The 27,271-nt window shown below is 37.5% G+C and overlaps 1 protein-coding gene across 5 annotated transcripts in view; it reads left to right on the plus strand.

Annotated features, from left to right (window-relative positions):
* The first annotated feature begins 6,257 nt into the window (after nucleotides 1-6,257).
* The window catches only part of KANSL1 (KAT8 regulatory NSL complex subunit 1), a 190,823-nt gene continuing 169,809 nt past the window's right edge, over nucleotides 6,258-27,271 (plus strand). For 2 of the 5 annotated variants that reach the window (XM_057501587.1, XM_057501588.1), the window contains exons 1-2: nucleotides 6,854-7,036; nucleotides 7,815-7,951. The gene's annotated coding sequence lies outside the window, so the exon portion shown is untranslated. Of the gene's footprint in view, nucleotides 6,277-6,853; nucleotides 7,037-7,814; nucleotides 7,952-27,271 lie in introns of those variants that run through there. The other 3 variants (XM_057501584.1, XM_057501586.1, XM_057501585.1) reach the window with 2 other exon arrangements.

Genomic DNA, 27,271 nt, shown 5'->3' on the forward strand with positions numbered 1-27,271 from the left:
GTCCCAAATTATATCCCTACTCCTGATGTTCACAGATTGATTGATCACAATGAGGCCCACAGGTGCAGGTAAATGGATCAACCAAACTTAAGGAAAAGGTTTTCTGATAGTGGTTCAGGTGTATCATCTTTGACTAGAAAACATGAGCTGTTATTATAAGATCTAAATGCAATTGTTGGGGCAACAAAACTGGGGGACAGAATTTGCTTGCCCTCCTAATATACGCACCATGGTCCCCTGAAGCTCCATGAACTCATCTCGGTGTATTGCAGTAACTTGCTGGGGATGGAAGTTAGTTTTCCTGTTCACTGCTGCACTCTCCTGCTCCTCCAGCACAGCACCTGGCAGGTGGAAGGTGCCCCAACTTAGCACAAACAAACCAGTCTGGGACTAGCACAGCTTCTTAGCCCTATCTGGTCTGCCTAGTCACCAAGATTTTCTCTGGTTTCTCTGTAAGGTACCACATAGGAGTCTGTGAATGGAAACTTGAAAAAAAAAAGAAAAGGATGGAAATTTCAAGTTTACTTTAGATACTGGAGTTGAGAATTGAAATTCCTGTCCTTACTTTAGAATGTTACATTTGATACCAACGTGTCTGATTTAGAAAAACAAACAAACTCATAATTGATTTTATCTGCTTAGTTTTTTAAGAAAGATTTCAGCCAACAATTATTTATTTAGGCTACTGTGCCTGGCAGAACACTGGGTAAAATAAAATGTAATAGACATTTAAAGTGTTTGACAACTTATTTTTGAATGAGTGATACTTTGACAAGGTTTAAAGCCTAAAGGGAGAAAATTCTTCTCTCATCCCATCTTACAGCTACTCGTTTCCTCTCTTTGGAAGCAACCAGTGTTATTTAATTGTATATCCTTCCAGAAACAGGTTTTAAGTGTATACCAGTACATATGTAAAGACATTTTCTCTCTCCTTCCTTACACAAATGGAAATGTCATAAAAACTGCTTGTACCTTTCTTGTTTTTCACTTAATATAGTTTAGATACCACTTTCTAGCTGGGCATGTAGGTAGAACTTCCTGTTTCTTTTTTATTGTTGGATATTATTCCATTTTGTATTTGATAATAACAACACAATAATCGTGATAATAACATTTAATACTTAGGTAGTAGCTAAAGACTATTCTAAGAGTCTCACTTATATTAGCATATTTAGTCCTCTCAATATTATGAACTAGATATGATTATTATTCCAATTTTGCAGAGATAATAACTGAAGCACTGAGTGTTTAAGTATCTTGCCCCATGTCACAAAACTACTAAGTGATGGATGGGATCAGCTACCTGATTTGAGAGACCCAGGGCAAAGTGAAAATGTGGGCCACTTTTTTAAAGAGCAGGAAAGAAATACTATTGAAGGTACTAAAATATAAAGCTTCTTTCTTCCTTTCACAGACTCTGTCTTGACTTACACTGTTTTTTAATTTACTACTTAATGTCATCTAAGTAAAGAAAAATTAAAAATTTAAATCATTAGTATGAATTTTACCATCCATCTTTATATTGTGCAATGATGGTTTTAAAGAAGCATTTAATTCATCTGTCGAATCTCTGAAATTATACAATTTGTGTTTTGTATCTTGTACTTCCACACGTATTTTATTTTTATCAGAACAGTGGGAACTCTGGATAAACTAACTCAAACATTTTGATTTCACTTATTGAAACACACGCATTCTCCCAATACTCTACTTGCAGCTTATTGATGAGTAAGAAGAGACTGAGAGGCAAAGGAACTCCGGGTTGGCTTGTATGCCTTTTCCTTCTGTGTTACTATTTTCAGCCTGAGCGACTGGCTAATAAAGAGAAGTAATGTAAGAAAAGAGACCATACAGTTCCTAGGTCTTTCATGTTTCTCGGAATGCCACTGTCTTCTTTCTGGGTCCAAAGCAAATTCTAGTTCCAGTGGAAAGCATGGCCTTTCAGGGCTTACTTGGTCATACAGGTAACACACTTACTTTGTACTCAGTTTGAGTCTTGCTGAACTCCCATGTATCATGGGTCTCACCAGGATTCTGTGTTCACGGGGGATCATAAGTGCTATTTGTGAATGGAATGACAAGGAATGGTGACGCCTAATTGCACGTAGCCCCTCTGGTCTCACATTTGCTTCATTGTCCCATTGGACTTCACTTTAAAAAGCCAAGTTTAAAAGTAAAATTGTTAAGAATTTCCAGATGGCAACAGCAGAGCCAGGGACCTATCAGAACGTGGGCCCTCTGTGAAGTACATAAGTCACATGCCCACAAATCCAGCCCTAGTGACAGAGCAGGATTCAAATAATAATTTATTTAAACAGCCCTATAATGAAGTGCATTTAAGTTTTTCTTTTCTTATTACAGTGTTTGTTAAAAAGCAAACCAATAACCTTGTATATACAGATTATCTAAAAACTTGCAAGTAGGGGCAATATTTATTATACTTTCTTCATTTTATTTAATGTGCTCTGATATAATCTTAAACATATTCTCTGGTTGAGATTCAAGCCTTCAACTCTATGATATCAAGGGTCACTCAATGATAATAATGAAATAAACAGCCCCATGTTTCCAGACTTTACAGAGAATATATTAGTAAGATAAATTCTAGAGCATAAAACAATCCCTGCCACATAATAGATGCTCAATAAATATTTGGGGACTAAATGAATAAATTTCTAGAGATAGAGTTGCTGAGTTAAAGTGTATTTGCATTTATAATTTTGATAGCTATTGCCGAATTGCCCTCCATAGACATTGAACAACTTATATTTTCTGCAGTGATGTATAAAAATGGCTACTTCCCTTCTCCACACAGTATGTTAGCAAACGCTGCTTATCTTCACAACCTGTTCAATGAAAACAGTATCTCAGTGGAGTTTTAAATGTTTGTCTTTTAGTGAAATTGAGCATCTTTTCATTAGTTTAACGGCCATTCCTATTTTCCTTTTTGTGATATTTCTGTCATCCTTTGTCCATTTTTCTACAGAGGTGTTGTTTTTAACAATATTTTCATTGTGAAATGTGACCCACAGAAAAATAGATAAAACTTTTTGGGTACATTTTCATAAATAGTTATGGAGTAAAGTACATGTGTACCCACAACTTCATCAAAAAGGAGAACACTGGGAACTTTTGCCTCAAACCTACCCCCAGGCACAAACAAAAAAGACTCCCTCTGCCCCCTACTGGTTCACCGGACTTTTATTGCATTCACTTTCTCTTCCTTGTTATTTTATCACCTATCTGCATCCCTAAGTAATGGAGTTGTTTTGTTTGTTTTTGAATTTTATATAAATGGAGTCATACTATATATATATATATATATTTTACATCTTGGTTTTTTGTTTATGTTCAGTATTAACTATGTAAAAATTTACTCAGGTTGTGGATTATAACCATAGGTTATTAATTTTCATTGTAGAAATACACCACAATTTAAGCATTTTATGCTTGGTAGCCATTTGGAATGTTTGCAGTCTGGGGCACTGATGAACAATGCTACTTGGAATAGTCTTGTACAGTAACCCTGACACTTAAAATTCTGCATTTCCTTATGACATATATCGATAGTGGGACTGCTGGGATAGAGTAGGCATATTTTAAATTTTATTGGAGTATATCAAAGTCTTTTCCAAAGCGGCTGTACCAGTCAACCCTCCCACCAGCAGTGTAGGAGGCTTGCTTGTCTTTATTTACTGATTTGTAGGAGGTCTTTATATACAGCATTATGGAAGTTAACCCTTTGTAATCTGAATAGCTCGTATTTTTCCCCAAGTCTACAATCCCTTCAAAAAGGTGCTGGGTTTTTAAAAAAACCCACATCCCCCATTGCTAGAGCAATGAAAGTGTAGCTGGAAGGAGTATTCTAGTTTTGAAGCATTTAACTGAAAGGAAGTGTTCTGGGTTAACCTTATTGCTCTTAATCTGTTTTATACATATCATTAACACAAATAATCAGTTTAATTAATTTGAATTAATTATTTTATTGAAGTTAATGCACATAAACTAGAAATTTTCATGGAATGACCTGGAATACAAGATGCCAAACATAGTAATAATGATAGTTAAAAATTGTGTGTTTAGCCTGTGTCAGGTACTGTTTTAAATCCATTATATGTATTAACTAATTTAATCCTCACAAAAACCCTAGGAAGTAGGTAATATTTTTTGCACCATTATACAGATATATTAAATAAGGAGCTGGATTGAAGATGTTTTCTATGGCTGATTTAATCAAAATTAATAAACTCAAAGAAAAGATTCTTTCTTAACTGATAAAGATGTTTTCATTTTATAATTTGTTTTCCCTCTTAGGAAGGAATGATACCCCACCCTGGGCTCCTCTTCTCAGATCTGCAGTGTGCCTCATAGCTTTCTCTTTTTTCTTTGAAAAAGACAAGATGTATGTATTTTTCTTCAACCCTCATTCACAATTCTTTGTTTTCTGTGTCACAGGGAACCAGACATCTTTAGGCAGGACTGGGAACCAGAGAGTGCTTGGAGTAAGTGGGGACAGAGACAGAAATAAGGGGTGAAGGCAGGGTTAGATTCCTGTGTGGGTGTGTGGAGGGTGGGAAAGATAATTTCTTTAGAGTTGAGTTTCTTAACCTGTGGCCCTCAGATTAGGAAATTCATGAATTTTAGATCAAGAAAAGTAATATGCCTTTGTTTTTGCCGAAGTCTGACAAAAAATTAGCTTTTCCTTCAATTCTGAGTGGAGACAACAAACCAAGTAATATTAGCAGTACCTGTGATCTTTTCACTAATAGGAATCACAGATATTTTCCTGTTCCATGACAGTTGTCACAGGTATCTTGAAATATTTATGCTTATTTACTACTTTGAAATTGTGGTGGTCCTTAGGCCCGCCATGAGGTCTTATTATTTAATATACTATGTAAAGCACATGTATTACTATATCGCACTTTAAACAATATTTTGACAGTTGTATTTTAATATAATTGGTTTTTTAAATTCTTAGGTATGTTGTAGTGTATTTAAAAATATTCTGAGAAGGGGGCGGTATGCTTCTCCAGACTGCCAAAAGGGTCTGTGGTGTGAAAAAGTTAAGAATTCTGCTTTATGAGTATTTTCCTGGCTTTTGTTCTTATTGAATGAGCCTAAAGAGGGTCCCTGAAGTGAGCCTCAAAACCAGTCATGCTCTCATAGTTTTGTTACTCGGTTTTTTCAGAGACCCTTCCTCCTTTAACTTTCATGCTTCTTCAATACTGTTTTCTTGCCTCACTGTTGCTTTTCATCCTCCTGACTTTAACTGTGGGTGTCTTTTTATACTTCTATGGAGAGTTTACCAGTTAGCAGGTCGTTGATCACCCTAGGTAGGTGAAGAACCATAAATCTCTTCTAGATTGTTCACCCTATCCCAAGTTCCAAAATTCCAGTTGCCTATGGGACACTTCTACTTGGTTTTATCACTGGTACCTGGAACTAAACATTTAAAACTGAGATTGCTCCCTAGCCTGCATGTTGGACGACCATCTTGTCTGTCGCCCTGATTTTGCCGACTCGGAATTACTTTAAAATTTAAATCGATTTTAAAAAACTATAATGTTTGTGAATGGCACGAACAGTAAAAGCTACAGCAGTGAAGTGTACGACTTCCTCCTGCCCAGTCCTCTGGGCACTCAGTTCCCCTCCCAGGAGGAAACCACTGTTACTAGTTCTTAAGAGGGATTTTTGATCCCTTCTATTTGATTATATCTCAAGTCCTTCCCTGTAAAATGTGTGCCCTTTCATCTCCAGGCCCCCGTGGCCTTATATCTGGTTGACTTTGTATATAAGTATTTGTATGTGTATATTTTATATACATATATAAAATCCCCATTTGGCCTTCCGGCCTTGAGTATTCACCACGACGCTTCCTGGATGAAGAACCTACAGGGGTGAGGGGCCGGGGTTAGGGGTGATGGACAAGAGGATCTATTGGGGACTTAGGTAGGGGGTTCGGGTGGCAGACTGTTGGGGAATCTTTAAAAGGATTCCTATTTCTATTCCTACCACTTTGGGCCCTTTTCCTATTGCCTTGTCCAAATGTCTCTCGTTTCCCAGCGCCGAGGCAGAGACAGAGACAGAGAGATACAACAGAGACAGAGACGCTGAGGCACCAGCATCCCTCTCCTTCTGTCCCGCCCCACCGCTCTGACGGACACCCACCATCAGCCAATGGCGCTCACGATATGCCCCGGAAAGGCCAATGAGAGACAGAGGAGGGCGGAAGATTTCCCCGCCCCCACTTCTAGGCTTGGTTGAGCCGTGCAGGTAGGTCCGGGGCCGGGGGAGCTGCCGTTGGCCCTGGTGCCCGGGGGGTGGGGGCCGAGTCGGTGGAGGTGATGGTGGGGAAGGGGGGGCGGCCCCGACCGCGGGAGGTCGACGGGGTGGTCTGGTTGGGAGGCGGGGACCGAAGGGCCCGGGGAGCGGGCGCCGCCGAGGGCCCTGGAAGCGGCTGGGCTGGGGGAGCGGGGACGCGTGTGTGGGGCAGAGGGACCCCCCGCCCTCTCCCACCCGCAGGTCTGGGCTGAGGGATGTCGGCCGACGGGCCTTGGGGCCTGGCTGCCGCGGGGGTGGCCCGGGGCCGGGGGCGCCGAGCCGAGCCCGGGGCGCCAGGCCGAGCCGAGGTGGGACGGACCGACGCGGAGAGGAAGGGAAGCTGCATCCCGCGGGCCGCCCCTCCTGAAGCCAGCCGGGCAGCGGCCGCGGGCGCCCCCTCCCTGAGCCCACTCCCGCATTCGCCCCCTCCCTAACAATGGGGATGGGGCAGCCGGAGTTCGCCCCGCCGAGGGAAGGTGGGGGGGGTAGGTTTGGGACTGGGGTTCAAGGTGGGGGGAGGGGTGGGAGCTCGGGCTCTCCCCTTTCTCTTCTCTTGGTGGGGATCATGGAGGGGCTTTAAAACCCTTCCGAGACTTGGGTCAAGAGTCAAATTCCTCCCCCCACCCCCAAATCCGAGGAGCGGTTAGGAAAGTGATGCCAAGTCTTCCAAGCCGAAGTGGCAAACGCGTAGCAATAACCATCTACTCCAGAGGTTTGATTTTTTTTATTTTTCTTAAAAATGAGGGCACCGTAGTCTTTGAAATTTCAAAATTTATTTTACAGTGGTGGGTGCTGTTATTTTTGTCCCTACTCGGGCAAGCCTCCATTTTAAGCGAAGCAGTAACTGGTTAAGCTGGAATTTTCATTCAGGCCTAGGAATTGAACAAGGATTCTACCAGAGGTCATTTAATCCATCCTCCTGCCTCCTGGCAAACTTGCCTTTCTCCCATCCTCAAAATTAAGTTCTTTGGACTGCTCCTAAAGATCTCTAGGAAGGAAGGGTCTTTTATTTGCTTGTAGCATTTCAGTCATGGGTAGATACTATTTTTAATGTAGAATGGTCTCTGAAACTTAAACTTGATAAAATTTAGGACAATCAAAATGATCAGAGAGGTTTTAATTTATTAAAATTAAGTGCAAGGGTCTTTTTTACATAGTCAGTTAACACATCACTTTTCAATAGTTTTTATGAGGTACCCTGGATAATCATTTTTCTATTTGGGATTTTGGTTTTCTAATTATTGGATAAGCCATTTTATATTATCTAAAATAATGTGTTACACATTCAATCCACTTTTTAATGTAAATATATTTCTACATATATATGGAGATGCACATACACACATTTGCCCTTTTCCAAAGGGGTCTATGTTTTGTATATGTTTTTAGGATGGTGAGACAAATAGTACTACAAATCCCTGTCAAAGAAACTTAAACTGTGTGCTTATTCTTGATTATTTTTTAGTCTAAATGAGAGTTTCCTCTTTCAGATACCTTCTTGAAACAGTATTTTTCTCCCTGCTCATACTTGGTGACTGAGGAATTACTAAGACTCCCTTCTCGCTCATTTCTGAATATTGTCTGAACTCTTCCTGACACTATGAATGCTATTTGGATGCATCTTAAGGTAAGATGTGTTATTTTTTAATTAGAGGTCTCATTTTCTTTCTTTTTCTTCAGAATTGCGAATATTCTAATTCTTGAATTTGCAGTTCTTCAACTCTCTTACCTGACATTCCTTTCCCCTCAAAAACAATTGTTTGCTTCTTAGGACTGATTGGTTACTCCTTACATGATACTGCTTCTTAACTATTGGTGTTAAAATATTAATGAAGTTCTCAAATTCACTCCTCTAATAATGATGTGGTCTTTTTTTAAACTTTAAATTATGACAACCCACATAGTTGTAAAATCCTATTCCAATCTTAGTAGGATGGATTGGCAATTCAGACACCTAGGTCCACTTTCAAACAGGTACTTTAGAGTCATAGGCACTAGGGTGTGTCCCACTCTTGCAAATCTAGCTGATTCATGTGCTGCCAAAGATGTGTCATTAACCATTTGTTTACTCTGAAACTTTGTATAGTAGAATATTCTAAGACCTGTTGGTTTACATGTACAGCTCTTCTGGAGAGCTCTGCTGCTGCTCCCTAGTCGTTTGCATGTGAATTTACACCATTTTTCTCAACTGGTAGTACTTTGTGCCAAGTTTCATCTCACAGGATAAAAGAAACCTCTTTTGGGCAGCGTGGACAGGTGATCTTTAGATGAAATAGCTCTTGTCAATGTGGTGGCTCTCGGTCTCTTGGCTCCTTCCAATCTCTTGAACAGAGATGGCCAAGGAACTTGTCATTAGGACTAAGCAGAGGGAAAAGCTTCAGACAGACGAAGGGAGGAAAATGGGAGGAAGGATAGAGAAAAAGATACGGAGTGGTGGAAGCCCTCCATCAGCTTCACCCCATGCCACAGGTTCCCTTCCTTCTGAGCTAGATACCAGTGTAGTGAAGATTGTTGTACGGTAATTTGCTCTGTGGAATTGCAGATTAGTGCAGTGAATAAATCAGAATAATGCAGTTTGTGCAGTGAATAAATTAGTGCAGTGAATAAATCAGAATAATGCAGTTTGTATAACCTAAATATTTGGACTATGAGAAATGTTTAGGTAAATGTAGACTGAGTTCTCATCTTCATTTTTATTCCAGCTATTGTTGGATATAGAGTGCTTTTATTAGTATGAAGGAAGCCAAAGTGACACAGTTTTTCCAGCCATTCTCCCTGTAGAGTTGGAAGGGTTGCATGGGGGACCCATCCATAACTCTTGAACCTACAGGAATTGGAGGACCTTGTACAAGAGTATTTCTCTTTGGTGCTTAGTGTTTAGTGCCAGGACCTGGTGGCCTCTGTTATCTTTAGGAAGCAGGCAAGGGGACATTAGCAGGTTCTAGTATCCTTTTTAAAAACCCAAAGAAATTGGGACCCATATATCAGATTTTATTTACAGGTTTTAAATATTGTATTATGTACATAGAGATACTCCTTTTTGAGATACATATGATGTTTAAGATTTATCAGTGGTTACCAGTGGGGAGGGGTTGGGGTAGGTTCGTGGGGAGGGTGAGGGGGATAAAGGGGCACAAAAATTCTCAATCACAATATAAGTTGGTCATGGGGATAGTAGTACAGCATGGAGAATGCAGTCAGTGATTCTGTAACATCTTTCCATGTTGACCGATCGTAACTGCACTAGTGGGGGTGAGGATTGTAATACAGGTAACTGTTGAACCACTGTGTCGTATACTTGAAACCCATATAAGATTGTATATCAATGATAGTTCAATAAAAATTAAGAAAAAAAAGGATATACCTCTGTATCTCTGAACTAAGTGTGTTAATTATAACATAGTTCCACGTTAACCCCTGAAATTGTACCAAAGGCCTCTGGCATAGCAGGAATACAGAATTGAAGTCAGTGCTCCATATTATGCCTTACCAAGTATTAACTACTTAAGAATGTAGCTATGTGGCTGCCTTAATTTTATATTCCCTACCAATCAGTGGAAGACCTCTTCTGAGTCTAAACAAATTTTTTATTGGCTAGCATTTTCTTCCTCCTTTTATTGCTTAAAAAAACTAAAAAATTGTAAGTGTTTGATTTAGGCAGCAAAAAAAGGGCACTTTTTGGGGGAAGAGGATAGAATTGAATTGGCAAGGTGGAAAATAAAAAGGGGAAGAGAATTTTATTTTTTCTTCAGTTGAGAATATCCTTAAAATGTTTCTAAGAAGTATATTCAGATTATAGCTATTTATTTTTAAGTAAAAAAAAAAAAGGTAGGCCAGTTAAAATGAATCCTTAGGAGCCAAAATGTTCATTTTCTATAGTTCTTACTATTTGTTTCTGATTATCTTGTTTCAGAATGAACCGTTTCTATCAGGCATTACTTACACATTAGACTTGAGTATGTGCTTATCTCCATCTTGTAGAAAATAGTACCAATACTCACCCTTTTCACAAAACACAATACCAAAGAGAACATAAGTAACAAAGGAAAAATAACTCCAAAAAGAGTCCTCAATTTAAGGCATTCTTGTTAATTCGAAGTTTCCATGGATATTATTTACCCCTTTCTCTCTAGATCAGGAGTCTGCAGCTCTTCTCTTCCTAGCCGTGCCTGAGCAGTATGGATGATGTTTGATGAGTTGTAGGTCTGTTGTCCGGGTTAGGGCCTGGGTGAGCTGGGGGAGGGGGCGGGAGGAGGAAGAGAATCCGGCAAGTTGGAGAGAAGAGCGAGGAAGAGAGCCCTGAGGAGGCGGAGAGGCGATCCCTGGGTGTGGGTGGAACGGGGCTGCTCTCATTGTCTCAGGCAGCTCTGAGGGGACTGCTCGGTGCCTTGTGTGCTAGACTGACACATATAATGAAAGTAAGTAAGAAGTATTCTTGACAGACGAAAGGACAGAATTAAAATACAATTTCTGGGAATGGAAAGATCTCCAAAATACGTAGGTATGTGATGAAAGCAAGATGCAGTACAGTTGTATGATGTTACCCTTTGTGGTTTTTTTTTTTTTTTTAAGAAAGAAAGTTGTATTGGCTTATTATATGCATACAAGCTTTAGAAGAATAAACAATAAAACGGTGATACTGGTTACTTAAGTTGAGGAACTGGGCAGGTAGAGGACAGAGCGGGGAGGAAACTTCTCACTGTATCATGTGTTTCTATATTCTCTGGTGTTTGTATGAAATTTAAAAAATTACAGAATTTTAAAAATTAGTACTAATTTTTTACTGTTTCTTCTCTTGTGTCTGGAAGTCAGAGTAACAGCAAAGGGCTGTCACTGAGAGAGCAGTGGTGAAGGAATCTGTACACAAAGGGTACCATAATCTAGGACATACATTCTCCTGAGATGGCTAAGAATTTTGAATTTGTGGATGTATGTTTCTAGTATTGAATTGCAAGATCAGGCATGAAAAAATTTCACCAGCTCTTAAAAGTTTTAGTTAAAAAAAAGATTTTCATTGTTTATTACCTCTAATTGGCAGTTAGATACACTATACAATTCTTGGTTGTATGACCTTGGGTAGTTACTTAATCTCAGATTCAGTCTTCCCCTTTGTACTGGAAATAATATTAACATTTGCTCTGGAAGATTGTTGTGTCCATTATATCTGTAAAGGACATAGTGGCTGGGTTAGTGAACACTACTGTTTTTTTATTGCTATAATTACTATTAATAATAGATCCTCGTAGCTTAGTGGAAGAGTGGGGGCTCTGCTTGACGGTGGGTAAATTCCTAATCCCTTAGAACCGTGGTGTCCTCGTCTGTAAAAAGTGTATACTTATAGTACCTAGATTCTAGAGTGGACTTTGTAATGTCTAACTGAGTTTGTTGATGCCAAGTGCTGAGAATAATACTTGGTATGTGCTCAATAAACACGAGCTGCTAGTATTCTTCATGGCATCAGTTTGTCAGGGCTGCCATAACAAAGTGCCGCACAACGAGTGGTTTAACAAAAGAAATTAATTTTCTCTCAGTTCTAGAGGCTGCAAGTCTGTGGGCAGGGGCATGCCCCCTTGAAAGGTCTAGGGCTTCTGGTAGTTGTAATTCTTGTCTAGGTTCTGATTATTGTCGTTGGCTTGTGGCAGCATAACTCCAGTCTCTACATAGAGTTCTCCCTGTGTGTGTGGCTTGTGTTAAAAAATACCTCCTTTTTAAAAGCACAACAATCATGTTGTATTAGGGCCCACCCTAATGACCTCATTTTAACTTGACTTCTGTGAAGACCGTATCTGCAGCTAAGGTCACATTCTGAGGTACTGGGAATTAGGAGTCCAAAATACTTTTTTTGTTGGGGGGGACACAGTTCAACCCATAACAGCATCTAGTAGCCTTATCAGCCCCACAGACTTAGTCACTCATCATGGGTGGCAGACCCTTAACACTTACACATAGTCAATGAAAATTTTGGTGTAAATAGGTAACATGACTTAAAGAAGCAGATTATTTCTTTAGGCTTCTTATTTATCTTTAATATGTATAGATTTTTGTTATTGAATCTTAAGGTTTATATAAAATTGAAACTTTAGAAAGATTATTCTTTTTTGGTATCAGTAAAATTCTGTCTCATTAATTAAGGCCAAGAATACAGTCTTGCTCTCCATGTCTTAATTTTGTGGAAATTGGTGGAGCCTTGGGCTTTCCTTAATTGGAAAGAATTAGGCCCAGGTATATGTCTCTTTGGGTTTGGAAGCTAAGGATACCCAATAATGTGGAATTAACACCCCCTTCCCTGTGTGAAGAGAGATGCTTTCTATTTAGTCAAGTGTGATATTTGAAGCTGGAATGGATATCCTCCAACATTTGGCTTCAAACTGACATTTTTGGAGTAGACAGTGTGGGTCATCCCAGAAATAGCAAGACCTTGAGGAAGTTCCTCCTCTGGCCTGACCGATTGGCCAGCCCTCTGCTTCTCTTCCCCTCCTATTTGCCTTGAGGGTGAAGTTTAAACTTTTTAACATAGAATATAGACCCCTGATGATGTGACTGCTGCTTACCTGTTTTGTGCTAAACCTTACCTTGGTTTCCTCTCCTGAAACTTCCAGTATTAAAACTTAAAAAAGTTAGAATTTAGGTAAAAGTCTTTCGAAAGGTATTACATGCTTCTCTGTCTCCTTAAAGAAAATACCCTACACAAAATTTTATCTCATAATAATCCATAGTTATTGAAAATCCTCACTATGCCTGTGAGTTACTATACCATCTGAAATATGTGTCTTTGGAGACCATAAAATACACGGTGTTGGTGGACTAGTATGTATGTATTAACACACTATTGGGCTATTCTCAACATTTTTTTGGTCTGTTACTATCTCCTTGGATGATCTACCTTAGGATCAGGCTGTTACTGTCCTTGTCCCAGCCTCCCATAGCTCTCCCTCCCCTCTATTCTAAAGCTTCTTTCTGTGGCAGGCCAGGCTACCAGCAAGCTAAGCTTGTATAAATTATTTGCCAAGGACAAGTAAATAGATCTTTAGTGATGGCTGGAGGGACTTGTCTATGGATGGAATATGTGAAGAATGAGTTTTTGGCAGTCTGATGCAAAATGATGTGGTTTTGCCTGTGTGCGTTTTATGGAATGGAAAGGTCTGTTGTTTTTCTGATTTTCACAGTGGTCTGGGATTGCTCTAGATAAATACGTGTTATATAATTGCTTTGTCACTTGTCATCAGAGGTGAGTTCCCAAATTCCTTCTCCGTCTCCCTATACTGAAGTGAAGGAGTTCATAGTGTAGGGTAATTGTTGGTACTGTACAGCGAGGTCAGAGAGAGTGCTGGCCAGGCTGGGCAGAGATCACCAGTGTAGGTGCTGGAATGGGGGAGAGATGTCAGATAGTGGGCAGATGGCAGCTCAGGGCATTTGTTGGCTGGTTTGCCCCAAAGGACAAAGGGAGTAGCTATAGTAAGTTCTGGAAACTCAGAGAATATATTAAGGTACTTGATTTGAAGAAATTGAAAAATACTATCTTATAAAAAAATTACCTTTTTATTCTGAAGAGTCTAGGTATTTTAGCTTTTGCTACATTTTTTTCTTGCTTAGAAATCATCTTGTGAGATGTTTGCAACCTAGATCGTAATTTAATAAGTGAGACAGCCAGATGAGAGTGAAATCGGGTAAAAGAATCAGAAATATAGATGAATATTTGAAAAGCATTACTGTAGGGGCGTCTTCAGAAGTTAAATAGCTGCCTTGCTTATAAACTAAACCTCCCTTCCCCTCATGACTTTGCCTCTTAGATCATAGAACACACAAAGCCTATCAGGGAAGACTTTCTTTGGGTCCAGCCCTGTCCCTGTCTTTGTCTCTTCCCATACTAGGCCCACCCATCAGGTCTCTTGAGCTACTTTCTTTTTCTTTACAAGAACCTCTGGCTGGCTGTTGTCTCTTTTCCCAACCAATTTTCAACCTCCCATTCCCAGTAGGCTTTTCTCCCCAGCTTATAAACACACTCAAGTCTCATTCACTTTTTAAGAATAAAAAATCTTAAACTGTAACCATGGTCCCTTTCTAGCATTTACACATGTGTTCCACTGAAACTGTCCTTATAGATTCATCCCTCCTGCCAAATTCGGAGGATCCCTTCCTTCCCTTCTCTTCTGAGGCCTCCTTGTAGTCTCTGACACTGTGGACCATTCCACGTGGCTATGGTGGTGGCAGTCCCTTCTGGCCTCTTGTCTTCATTTCTGAGAGGCTTTGTAGAATAGTGGTAACAGAACATGGACTCTTGAGCCAGACTCCTAGGTTCAAATTTCAGCTCTGCCGCTTGCTGTGTGACTTTGGGAAAGTAATTTTACCTCTCTGTGTTTCAGTAACCTCATTTGAAAAATGGGAAAAATAATCAAATAATAGCCCCTACCTTAAAGGACTGCTGTGAGGAGGAAGTAAGCTCATGTATGAAAGCACACAGAATAGTGCCTGGCACACAGCAAAGTAGAAACGGGGGTGCTGGCTCGTTCTGTCATTGTCATCTTTGGCTGCTCTTTTTCTATTTTTTTTGCAGATTTTTTTTCCTTTTTCACATCATTGTCTGTCTTAACCTTGGCCCTTTCTCCTTTTACCCTATGTAGATCGTGGGGAACATCTTAGATAAATCATTTGTCATCTAGCTACTGATGATTTGGAAGTGTGTTTTTTCCAGCTCTAAATGGTCTGCTGATCTCCAGTCCCATACACACAGCTGCCTCCTGGACATCTCCACTTGGATGTTCCATGTTCATTTCAAAGTGACCTCATCATCTACTTCCCCAAGTCCCATCTCTTCCCATCTTTATGTCCCCATGAGTGGTACCATCATCCACCTGCCACTCAAGTCAGGATCCCTTCATGCAGCACATTAGTCACATTAGTCCTAGCTCCTAATGTTTCCCTAGTCATCCCCATTTCTCCCTTCTGAGTTCAGACCTCTGTCACCCTTTGCCTGGATAACCTTCAGTCACTTTCGGATCATTCTCCTTGACTGTTTCTGCCTTCCAAAGTGTTGCCAAGGTGTATCTTGTAAAATGTGGATCTCATCATATGATCATAGGCTTCCTCCCCTTATGGCTAACCTGACTTCCAAGGTAAAGCTCAAATGCTTTTGCCAAGCACCCAGGCCCTTGGTGTCCTGGCCCCTGTCAGATCACCTCCTCTACTCCTTCCTAAGCACTGCCCTGCTGTTCAGGATAATGTGAAATATATTAATAATGTGCTGAACTGCTTGCAGTTCCTCTGTACACCTGTTGCTTCTTTGCCTCTGGGCCTTCATATAAGTAGTTGCTTCTGTTTAAAGTGGCCTCCATCCTGTTCTAGAAACTTACTCCTCCTGGTTTTTTAATAACAGTGATGATACAATAATAACAACAGTAGCTGACACCGAGAGCTTCCTCTGTTCACAGGCCCTGCCTCTGAGTGTGTGTATGCACCCAGCACTGCTGTTGCATAGTGACTGCAGGTTTGCCTCTTGCATTCAGCTAGTCTCTGAGTTCTTGGAGAGTGTGAATCTTGTCTTTTATCATCACTGCTTGCCATGTGATAGCACTGAGTGAATGTGTGTTGAATGAATGGTCTGAGGACTGCATCTTTGAAGGGTATTGGTGGAAAAGGTGAGGCAGTCACATCCATTTGCCAATCCTGACCTTACCCTTTGGAACCTTACTCTAGAGAACCCAGTCTAGTCAGTGGGGGCACTTTGTAGCTTTGGAATAAGGATTGCAACGAGGTTTTGTTTTCTGTTTTTTAAATAATCTTCTGTTAAATGATGAAGGGCATAAGTGTTTTGTTTTCTTATTTTTGCTTTTGAAAAAAAGAACCAGTTTACTGGCAGACCAATGTCATCTGGTAACTAAAATGTTTTCACATTATTAGAATAAAGTATAAGGAAATGAATACTATTTAGGCTTGTGGTGTTCCAACCAGGTAGTATATTTGGCAGTGATGATTATAATTTTAGAATTCTTTGTAACATTAGTTCTTATATAGTTAGTGATCATTTGTACCTCCCCCCTTCTTCATCACAGCTCATTTAAGTATGAGTTTAGACATATAATGTTTTATCTTTCATCACTGTATAAATTGTGTCAGTAGCAACAGCCCAGAAAATGGACAAGCATTCATTGTCACCTGTGGTTTCTTTTTATCTGTCTCGATGATGGTAGTAACTTTTGGCCAGCAGGGGGAGCTGAAGCCACGGATCCGTGACTCATTTTCAAGTGGTTTTTAAAGTTTTTTGTAGCCAAAACATTAAGAAAAAGCCTTACTGACCCAGAACATGATCAAAGTTCACAAATGACCAAGAGGTATATGAGAAAATTTTCATTCTGAAAAGTAATCAAAGGAGTACAGATTAAAATGATGCACTATTTTTTAAACCTATCAAATTGGAAATTGAATTATGCCATCAAAAGTAGTTAAGGGGGTCAGTCTCCAAAACTGCTAGTGGAAATGTGCACTGGGCACAGTATTACTGGAAAGAGCTCAGTAATTCTACTTCTAGGAATTTATCTTAAGGAGGAAAAAATAGAGATATATGGAAAGATTTGTGAACAAAGATACACATTGTAGCATTATTTATACTAGTGAGAACAGCGAGATTATGGCTTATGTAAAATGGATGATTATGTAGCCATAAAACAATATTTTCTAAGAAATTTTAATGTCCTAGAATGTTGTATATATGATAAATAGGGAGCTATATAAGGAGGATCCTATATGTATAAAAGATAATGTGTATATGTGTCTATATCATGTGTGTGAATGTGTGTGTGTGTGTATCAAATGCACATGTTCATACATGTATAAAAGAATGAAAGGAACTCTACCAACAAGCTTCACTGAATCTATTAGAGAGGGGGCTATCGGCCAATTGTCCTATCTCAGTTGGCACCAAGGGATGTTTTGAGGTGAGGCATTGTCATCTTATAAGATGTTAACCACAGAAATTTAAGGAATCATCTCAGATGTCACTTCTGTCCTGTAGGACCCACAATGGACTCAATATACATAAATTTATACATTCTGGAGTATTCTTAACACTAAATACTTCTTGGTGATAACACATTCCACAAGTTTCTTTGTATCTATAGTGGAAAAAAGACTCTTATCTTTTCAAGTTCAAAAGCTTGATACATTGTACTGAGATTTGGTGAATAATTTTACCATATTGATATATATTCTGATTTTGATCATTGTACCCCTTGGTTTTCATGTTTCTCAGTTGAAGCTGATTTTAAAACAATCTTCAGTGTAATCTTTAGCTACTTAGTCATTCCATTTACACTTCTTTGGATCTTTGTCAGCATTGCTTTGACTTCTGGATTTATGGTAACTAACCAGAACTGCATTTCAGATATAGCTAAATTATGATTTGTTAAAAGGATAGAAAAAAATATGTTCTATTTACAGTCTTTTCCTTTTCCTTGTTGTTGACAGTAGAGTTTGCCCCCCTCCTTGGCCCTCCCCACCCTTGGCCTTTTTTACATAGAACATCTCATTGATTACATTGTCTTTAGGGAACTCTCTATATATAAGTACTTGAAAATTCCTTGTTGCCATGACTTGAAGCCATGAATCCTTTAGATACAACTTAGATTTTTTCCTGTAAATGCCTTACTTATACTTGTCCATTATATAATAGCTGCCATTTTCCTGTCTGCAGTATTTTAGCTTCTTGTATCTCAGTGGGCTCTTAGAGATAATTCAGGGAAGAATCTTTTTAGTTAGGTCTGATGGTTAGAAAGTTTGACCTTGAAATGTGCCCCTCTGCAATTTCCATGTTGGGCCTAATTTGTCTACACAGGAACTGCCTAGAGCAACTCTAGTTTCTCTTCTGCGGGATGGCCCTTCACATCCTTAGACAACTTACATGCATGCCAAAGGTATTCTCAAAGCTGGAAATAAATCCTGGTTTTTGCAAATGTTTCTTATTTGATACATTTAAAGATCCTTTCCACCATTCAGTTCCTTTATTTTTCCAACACAGTGTAGCATTTCATTATCAGGAAGCCCACTATTCCATCTATAAAGTGGGGAATTCTCTGTATATCTTTCATATAATTTATTAAAATGTTAAGTGTAGCATTTCCAAAATATTACCTAAGATCAATTTCTGCTTACAGTTCTTCATTTGGGGCAGTGTCTCAGCATCCGTCCATAATTTTGTTTCTAAGTCATGCCCCATCTGTGGTAAATATTCTCAGTTTTGTGGTCACTGAGGTTTTTTCTTTCTAAATAGCCTTTTATTTAAAATCTTACCTAAGATTTTAATCTCATACTTTGTCCTCAGATAATTCGGGTAAATGGGTGCGGTACTGGTTTGATTTCCTCATTGAGAAAGCCATGTCGTCTTTTCCTCAGAAGGTTATTCATGTGGATATGTTTTCTCATCCCATCCTGTGCTAGAGGTTGCCAGTTTGGCAAATTTGAAGCTTGCAGCCAGAGCCTTTCTCTTGAGTAGAAGGGAGTTATTTTGATGGCATATTTTTGTTCTTCAAATATTTTTGAGTGCCTAAATATGCCAGGAGCTGAGCAAAGGGCTGGGTAGATGTTGCTGATAAAGGAACTAGATCTGGATTCTGTCCTCCTGTGGCTATGGGAGGCCACTCCTCTCATGTGACTATCAGCCAAGTTCTTCCCTGCAATTTAATAATTTTATACTTAAATTCTTTTAAAATGCAGAGAATATTTTGGGACTCCATGACTACCTAACATCTGATGTGTTAGTTGGGAAGCATCTTGTTTGTTTAATGATGGATTTGATTCACTATGGGTGATTTGTATGCTTTAAAGAGTAATTTAGAAATAGGTTTTTCTTCCTCATACTGTCTCAGTAAATACTGAGGCAAATTAAAATAATGAACTATCAGCTGTCTTGCTTTTATCACTGTGTATATCCTATTTATCAAGTGACCCATCCAGTATTTATTTGGCATCTGGCTTTTTATATATTTAAACCACCTCTTTGTTGCTTTGCATTTTCTTGCAAGATTTTAATTGTTGTTTTGTTGACATAGGTCTTAGTCTACCTGATCAGCTACAATTTATGGTCTTTTATTGCTTTTCCTCCTTTATTGTCTTTCTATTTAGAGAAAAGTCATTTTCCTCCCCCTTCCTCCCAACCCCTTCACTACTTAGCAATGTAAGTAGTTTGGTTAATGGAATATTACTCAGCCATAAGAAGAATGAAATCCTGCCATTTGTGACAACGTGGATGGACCTACAGGGTATGATGCTAAGTGAAATAAGTCAGACAGAGAAAGATAAATACCATATGATTTCACTTATATGTGAAATCTAAAAACAAAACAAATACAGAAACAAACACCCCCCCACTTCTCACCCCAAGAAACAGACTCATAAACACAGAGAACAAATGTAGTTGCCAGAGGGGTTGGGGTAGGGAGATGGGCAAAATACAGTGAAGGGCCAAAACAGGCACAAACTTCCAGTTTATAAAATATAAATAAGTCATGAGATTGAAAAGTACAATATTAGGGAATCTAGCCAGTAATATTGTAATACCTTTGTATGGTAGCTACACTTATTGTGGTAATCATTTTGTAATTTGTATAAATGTCAAATCTATATTGTACACTATATTGTAAACTATTATATATGCAATATAAAAAATCTTTAAAAGTTTGAGCACCTGACTTTTTTGATCTCTTGTATTCAGTAAAGTATTTTAAAGTCCATCTATGCTTTGTGTTACACATTTGCTTTTTAGACTTTATTTTATCCAACTAAAGTTCAGATTTTCTTTTCTCAAATTGGGCAATCATGTAATATATTTTTAGTTTTTTCTGACTTTACAGAATGTCAATTTAATGTGCTTTTTTATCTCTATTACTAGTGGGTCCTATCTGTCAGTTTCTGATTATAATTTAGAACCAAGTTCTATGTGTATTTTATAGTAGGTTCTAATTTATTTTGAGAAAACACTTATTTTATTACTTAAAATTTTATATCAGTTCCTTCCAAAAGAAGTTTTTGTGTTGTTAAACATATAAAGTGTTGAACCCCACATTGTTAAAATTTTCAGATTTCTGAATCATTGAGCTTTAGAGTTGAAAAGACACTTTAAGTCAGTCAAACTTTCTTATTTTCTATGTGAAGAACTGAGAGCAGTGAAGTCTTTGGCCCTGTCACATAGCTACTTAGTGGTAGGGTGAGAACTTGAATGCCAGTCCTGCATTAATTATATCAGTTAATAATTACTGGGTGATAGACTTACATGCTAATCACATTTATATTGGGCTATATGCAAACAAAAAAGAATTATTGATTTATGGGGGAAAATAAAATGATCAATCTGGCTTGGAAATAAGTTGAACTGATGAGCACATTCTCTTTCCAGGTCTGCACATAAACTCTTCTTATGTTCTGTATTTCTGTATCGGGGCATCTTCTTTATACTCTGGACAGTGCTGGGCATGACAATGTCAAGTTTTTTCTCTTTGAACTAGCTTCTTGTAGAAGCTTTGCCAACTATCTCTTTTAATAGTCTTTGGGCAGATAAGTGTTGCTTTTGTCTAGGCTTTTAAAATAATAATACATTCAATCCTGTATCACTGAAGTAACTCTTCCAGTATTAGGATTTTATGTTCCATAAATCCTTCACTCACTTACTGTCGTCCTAGTTTATATCTTTCCTATAGATGACTAGTCCTATTGATGACATTTTGGGTCTTTCAGTTCTTTCTCACATAGGCAGTAACTTAGAGTAACTTAAGTTTGATGGGAACCTAATTTTTGCTTACATAATCTGTTGGCAATGAGATTGAAGGCAGATTAGTGCTCTGAGGTAAACTCTTCTTAGGGGAAATAAGTGACAGAATTATGGCTTGCCTTCTGATATTTTCACAAGTGGTTCAACTTTTTTTGTGAAGTGAAATTGTTTAGAAATTAAGTGTTATTTTGGCTTCATCCCCCCTTCCCACCCCCCTACCATAACTTTATTGAGACACATTTCACATACCATAAAATGTACCCATTTAAGAGTACTATTGTTTTCTTTTAGTCTGTTCACAGAGTTACGCATACATCACCACAATCTACTTTTAGGACATTTCAACACCCCAAAAAGAAATCCTGTATTTATTGACAGTCACTCCCTATTTCCTTCTGTCCCCCAGCCCCTGGCAACCACTAATCTACTTTCTGTATGATTTACCTGTCTGTGCTAGGCATTTCATATAAATGGAATCATACGATATGTGCTCTTTTGGCTTCTTTCACTTAGCATGTTTTCAGGGTTCATATGTTGTAGCATATATTTGTACTTTATTCCTTTTTATTTATGGCTGAATGATATGGATGTGGCCCATTTTGCTTATCTGTTAATCAGTATAGACATTTGGGTTGTTTTCATCTTTCGGAGCTATTACAAATAATGCTGCTATAAACAGTCTTGAGTAGGTTTTTGTTTGGACACCTTTTTTTGTTCTCTTGGATATATACCTAGGAGTAGAATTGCTAAGTTACATGGTAACTCTGTCTAACTTTTTGAGGTACCACCAAACTCTTTTCCAAAGTAGCTACACTGTTTTATATTACCACTAGCAATATATGAAGGTTCCAATTCTTCCCATCCTTGGCAACACTTATGATAGTCCCTCATTTTGATTATAGCTATCCTAGTGGGTGTGCAGTGGTATCATCTTACAGTTTTGTGTTCATTTTCCTTATGACTAATGATCATATTTTTTTCATATGCTTTTTGGACATTTGTATCTCTTCTTTGGAGATATACCTATTTCTGTCAAATTGCCCATTTTTTAAACTGAATTGTCTTTTTATTGTTGAGTTGTAAGTATTCTTTATATATTCTGGATATAAGTACCTTGTCACATGATTTTCAAAAATTTTCTCCCATTCTATGGGTTGTGTTTTCAATTTAATGGGGTCCTTTAATACACAAGGATAGGGTCCTTTCATTTTTGAAGAAGTCCAATCTACCTGTTTTTTTCTTGTCACTTGTGCTTTTCGTGCCATTTCTAAAAACCACTGTTAATCATGATAATGAAAATTTATTCTGGTTTTCTTCTAGGAATTTTATGGTTTTACCTCTTATGTTTAGGTCTGTAATCCATTTTGAGTTAATGTGTGAGACGGGGATCCAACTTTCTTCTATTGCGTGTTATTATCCAGTTGTCTCAGCACTGTTTGCTGGAAAGTCTATTTCCCCTTCTCCTCATTGAATTTTTTTGGCACCCTTATCAAAAATCAATTAACTGTGAATGGGAGGGTTTATTTCTGGACTGTCAACTATATTCCATTTATCTATATGCCAACACTGCATGTCTTGATTTCTGTAGCTTTGAATTCGGCTTTGAAATCAGTAAGTATGAGTACTTTAACTTTGTTCATTCTTTTCAAGATTGTTTTGGGTATTCTGGGATCTAATGAATGTAAAGATGAATTAGCCATCTTAACAGTGTTACATCTTCTGTTCCATGAACACTTTATGTCATCCCACATAATTCAGACTTCTTTACCTTCTTTTGACAAGTTCTGTAGTTTACAGAGTATGAGTTTTATACTTCTTTTGTTAAGTTCACTTCTGAGTATTCTTTTTGATGCCATTGCAAGTTCAATTGTTTTAATTTAATTTTCAGATTGTTCATTGCTAGTGTTACCAAAATACAACTGATACTTGTCTAGTGATTTTGTATCCTGGAACATCAATGGACTTGTTTATTAGCTCTAATAGTTTATTTGTGGGTTCCTTAAGATTTTTTTAATACAAGCTTATGTCATGTACAAATACAGTTTTACTTCTTCCTTTGTTACCTGAATGCTTTTTATTTCTTCTTCATGCCTAATTGCCCTGGGTAGAATCTCTAGTACTAGTGTTGAGTAGAAGGGGTGAGAGCAGACATCCTTGTTTTCTTCCTGATCTTAGGGAGAAAGTATTCATTCTTTCCATTAAGTATGTTAACTGTTGAGTTTTTTATAGATACCTTTTGTCAGGTTGAGGAAGTTTCCTTTAATTCCTGGTTTGTTGTATGTTTTTATCATGAAAAGGTGTTGGATTTTGTCAAACACTTTTTCTCCATCAATTGAGATGATCATTTGGTTTTTATCATTTATTAATAGGGTGTATTATATTAATTGACTTTCAGATATTAAACCAACCTTGAATTTCTAGGATTAATCACACTTAGCAAAGGTATACAATCCTTTTCACATGTTACTGGTATAAACATAAAAATGATCCTTGGTATTCATTTGCTAGTGTTTTGTTAATGGGTTTTACATCTATAGCCATAAGAGATTTTGGTCTGGAGTTTTCTTTTGATGTCTTTGGTTTTGTATCAGGGTAATAACAGCTTTATCAAATGATTTGAGATGTGTTCTTGACTTCATCTTGAGATGATTTTGGTTTAACTTTCTATGTTCATTTAGAAATAGTAAATTCTAATTGCTTATTACTGAATGAAGATAATAATTAATATAACTAATATTTAAGAAATAATATGTGTTATTGAATTTGTGACAGTCAAAAGAGACCTAGAAGCCTCCCCTCAGGGTAGTAACAAAATATTTGAGAATGAAGGGGGCATACAGAATTAAATACAGCTGGATTAAGCCACAAATTTTCTTTTTCTTGATTTTTGCCTATTTGGAGACATTCAGAGTAGAGCTTCTTAGGCCAACACTGTAGATCCTTGTCTCTTGTTTGGTTCACTTAACATCTTAGGATACTTAACTTCTTGGGGTACTTGCTTGCTTCTTCATTCTGCTTTTGCCATAAATAATACGTAATTTTAGCCTTCTTGGGGTGGTTTAGGCAGGCTTCACAATAGAGGCCAGGAGAGAGTGGAATTGGAAACATAAAGCACTAAAATTTTACTATTTTGCTATTTATTGTCCAATTCCTTCCTAGCTTTGAACTTTTAACCTTTTAAAATATCAGTGAATAGAAGGGATTTTTCTTGGTTACCACATAGATTATGATGGTAACTCAGTATTTTTTCCCAGAAGTACTACAGTATTTAGTATTTAGTAGGCACTCAGTAAATATTTATAAATGAATGGGAATTAATGATAGGGTTCTAAGGAGATACCCATTTTTATTGAAAATCAAAGAAAATCATTCAAGGCAGGAATATAAGTATTACTGTTACATGTTATAAAAACGTAATGCCCTAGCCTAAATATTACCCAAAAGATGACATTTTGATAATGCCACCATAGATATTCTAGGAAGCGCGAGTAGTTTTTCCCCTCCCCAGCACAGAAGGATTTTTTTCTTATTTATACTACAGAAGATACAGTTTCATTTAGCTGTTTTTTTGTTGTTTGTTTTTCTCTTCTGCTGGTTGAAGTTAGTTCATTTGGGACAAATTTTGTTAGATAAATTTGTGTCTAAATTTGGTTGTGGGAATTAATTTGGAATATGGCTAAAAATACTGAATATTGTGTTCTGTTATTTGTATCAGTCTAATTCAGAAATGATAAAAGACTGCTGTTAAGAAAATTATATATGATTTCTTAGTAAAGGACTGACAGAGATAAGACAGGAACTTTAGCATTTCTTGAATTCCAGGCATGTTCTAATTAGCTGATGGTTTCATTTATATATTAAATGTTGTGCCACAACAATTTTTACACCAGATGTTTTCAGGTTTTATTATTTGTATGTTCAGGGTTTTTTTTGCATGCATATTTATCTATAAATGATCTAAAGCAGTGCTTCTCGAACTTTCCCTTTAAAGTACTCTCAGGGGCTGGGGTTGTCCAGAGCACCATGTCACAACATGGACATTTCTCTGAAGACTGCTCTGTCTTGAAAAAAATGAGAATTTTGCATTTTGCTCTGTAATATATTTGTGTTTATTTTAACAAAAGTGTATCTGATTTTACTATAACCTTTGATTAAATTAACATTCCAGCAAGGTCTCTCCCATTTATTCAGTGGCTTCAGTTATTCACTAGTCCATAGCTGTATGCTCCAGAGTATACAAGAGAACCCAGTTCAAGAATCCAGAAATTAGTGCATTAAAAGTAATATTCTTTTCCAGGAATGGTGTGCCTCTCCATTGTAGGTTTTGCTATCTCCCGAATCCTTAGGTTTGCAATGCCATCAGGGCAAGTTTTAGAAGTTGCGTCTTGACTTTGAATTCAGCAAAATTGAAAAACTTCAATGCCTTTTGCCTTGTGCACCTGTTGCCTTCTTTTCTCTTTGAACATTTTTTCCCTTTGACTTTTTTATCAGGCCTTCCACAACTTGGCTGCTTATGGGTTGAAGTTCTTCTGCATGTTTACTTTTAACATAAATTTGGAAAAGAAGCCAGGCAGTTTCTCGGTTAAATTTTGGGCAAATTCTGACATTCAAGTTTATTATCTGGTAGCGTTTAGGTCCTGGGCACATTGTTTCCTTTGACATTGCCTCATATGCAAAATTGTATGTGAGGGCACTCCTTCTATTATATTTGGTCAGTTAACTTTTTTGATTAATTATTTGAGAATTTTAAGATGTCCTACATTGAAGTTCAAAGCATTATAATGAATTAAAATCCACCTAGTTTTTTGTTTAACTACTTGAGAAGCTATTAAAATATTCATATAACATCTTGCTTAAACTGCATGTACTAGACTAAGTCTGTTGTGTAGGTACTATCTTGTACTGCAGAGGTGAAAACCGTCAGTCTTGCATGTTAGATCTTAACATAGCTGATGGCCTGAGAACCTGACTTGTTTAAGTGGTACAGTTGTATTCAGTTGAATATTAGTGCTGCTATTCTTCTGAATTAGACCAAGATAAAATTATTTCCAGATTTAGGACTGCTTTTAGGGTCAACCTGTAAAACTTTGTTGTTCTCATTACTAACACTCTTAAATCATGAGGCTGCTAAGATTAGCTTTTCTCCTCAATGAGTTATTGGATCACATCTATGGTGAAATGGTAAGATACTATCTTTATGTAAATTTGGGAGTCTGTATCTTTAGTATGAGGAAGAAAATTATCTTCTTTTTAGGTGGGATTGAAACTAAGGAATGCCATGCATTCTTTTAATACTTTGCCGTTTAGAAAAGTTTTTCAAGTGCCTTAAGTTGTTTAATCTTACAGAAAGTTTGTTGCTGCTGGACTGAGTACAGAATATATAATATTTTGAATCAGTTGAAACCTCCATTTAATGAAAAAAATTAATTTCTGAGCTTTATAGTCATTATAATCAGTGTGAGAATTTTCTTTTACTTGCCTTTGAGAAATCTTGATACTTGTGAAACTGAAATAGGTAGTATTGTTTGGGTTTAATACCTTTATCATGTTTGCACTTCTTCATGGCCAAGTGTGTAGCATGTTTCTGCTGGAAGGATATAACTCTAGAATAGACAGGTGATACAGTGGGGGATGTGAGAATTGGAGGACGAGAGCCAGAACTGAGCATCTCCTTCAGCTTTGAGGCTTTGGGCAGTCTCCTAACTGTTCTCTCTTGAATTACATGGTCTTCCATATTCCTTCTATATCCAAAATTCTTTTATTTTATTTTTTTAACTTTTATTCATTTTATTCTGGCTATTCTACTTAATATTTAGCTCATAATATGAGCACATGTATCAATTTCAGTTTAAAGATGTTTCTTTTATAATTTTAATATTGTCCTAGATTGGTGTGTTCATTTCTATATCTGGAAAAAGGTCTTTAGCTTAATAGGTGCTCACTAAATATTTTTGAATAAATGCATTGAACATTTTTTATATGGCTTTAGATTTATGATTATAAATAATCTTTTTCAAAATTAAAGTATGTTTTTAGGGAGGTCAAAGTATTTTTGCATATTGTGTTGCCTGAGTTTATGGGTGAAAACATTGTTTGCTGAAATCTGTAGATAGGGATTTGAAGCTTAAATTATGGAAGAGGTATTGACCTTCACTTATCTCATATTTTAAACTTTCAATTAATGAACTTTGG

This window comes from Manis pentadactyla, chromosome 4, assembly GCF_030020395.1.
Source record: "Manis pentadactyla isolate mManPen7 chromosome 4, mManPen7.hap1, whole genome shotgun sequence".
Classification (NCBI taxonomy): domain Eukaryota; kingdom Metazoa; phylum Chordata; class Mammalia; order Pholidota; family Manidae; genus Manis; species Manis pentadactyla.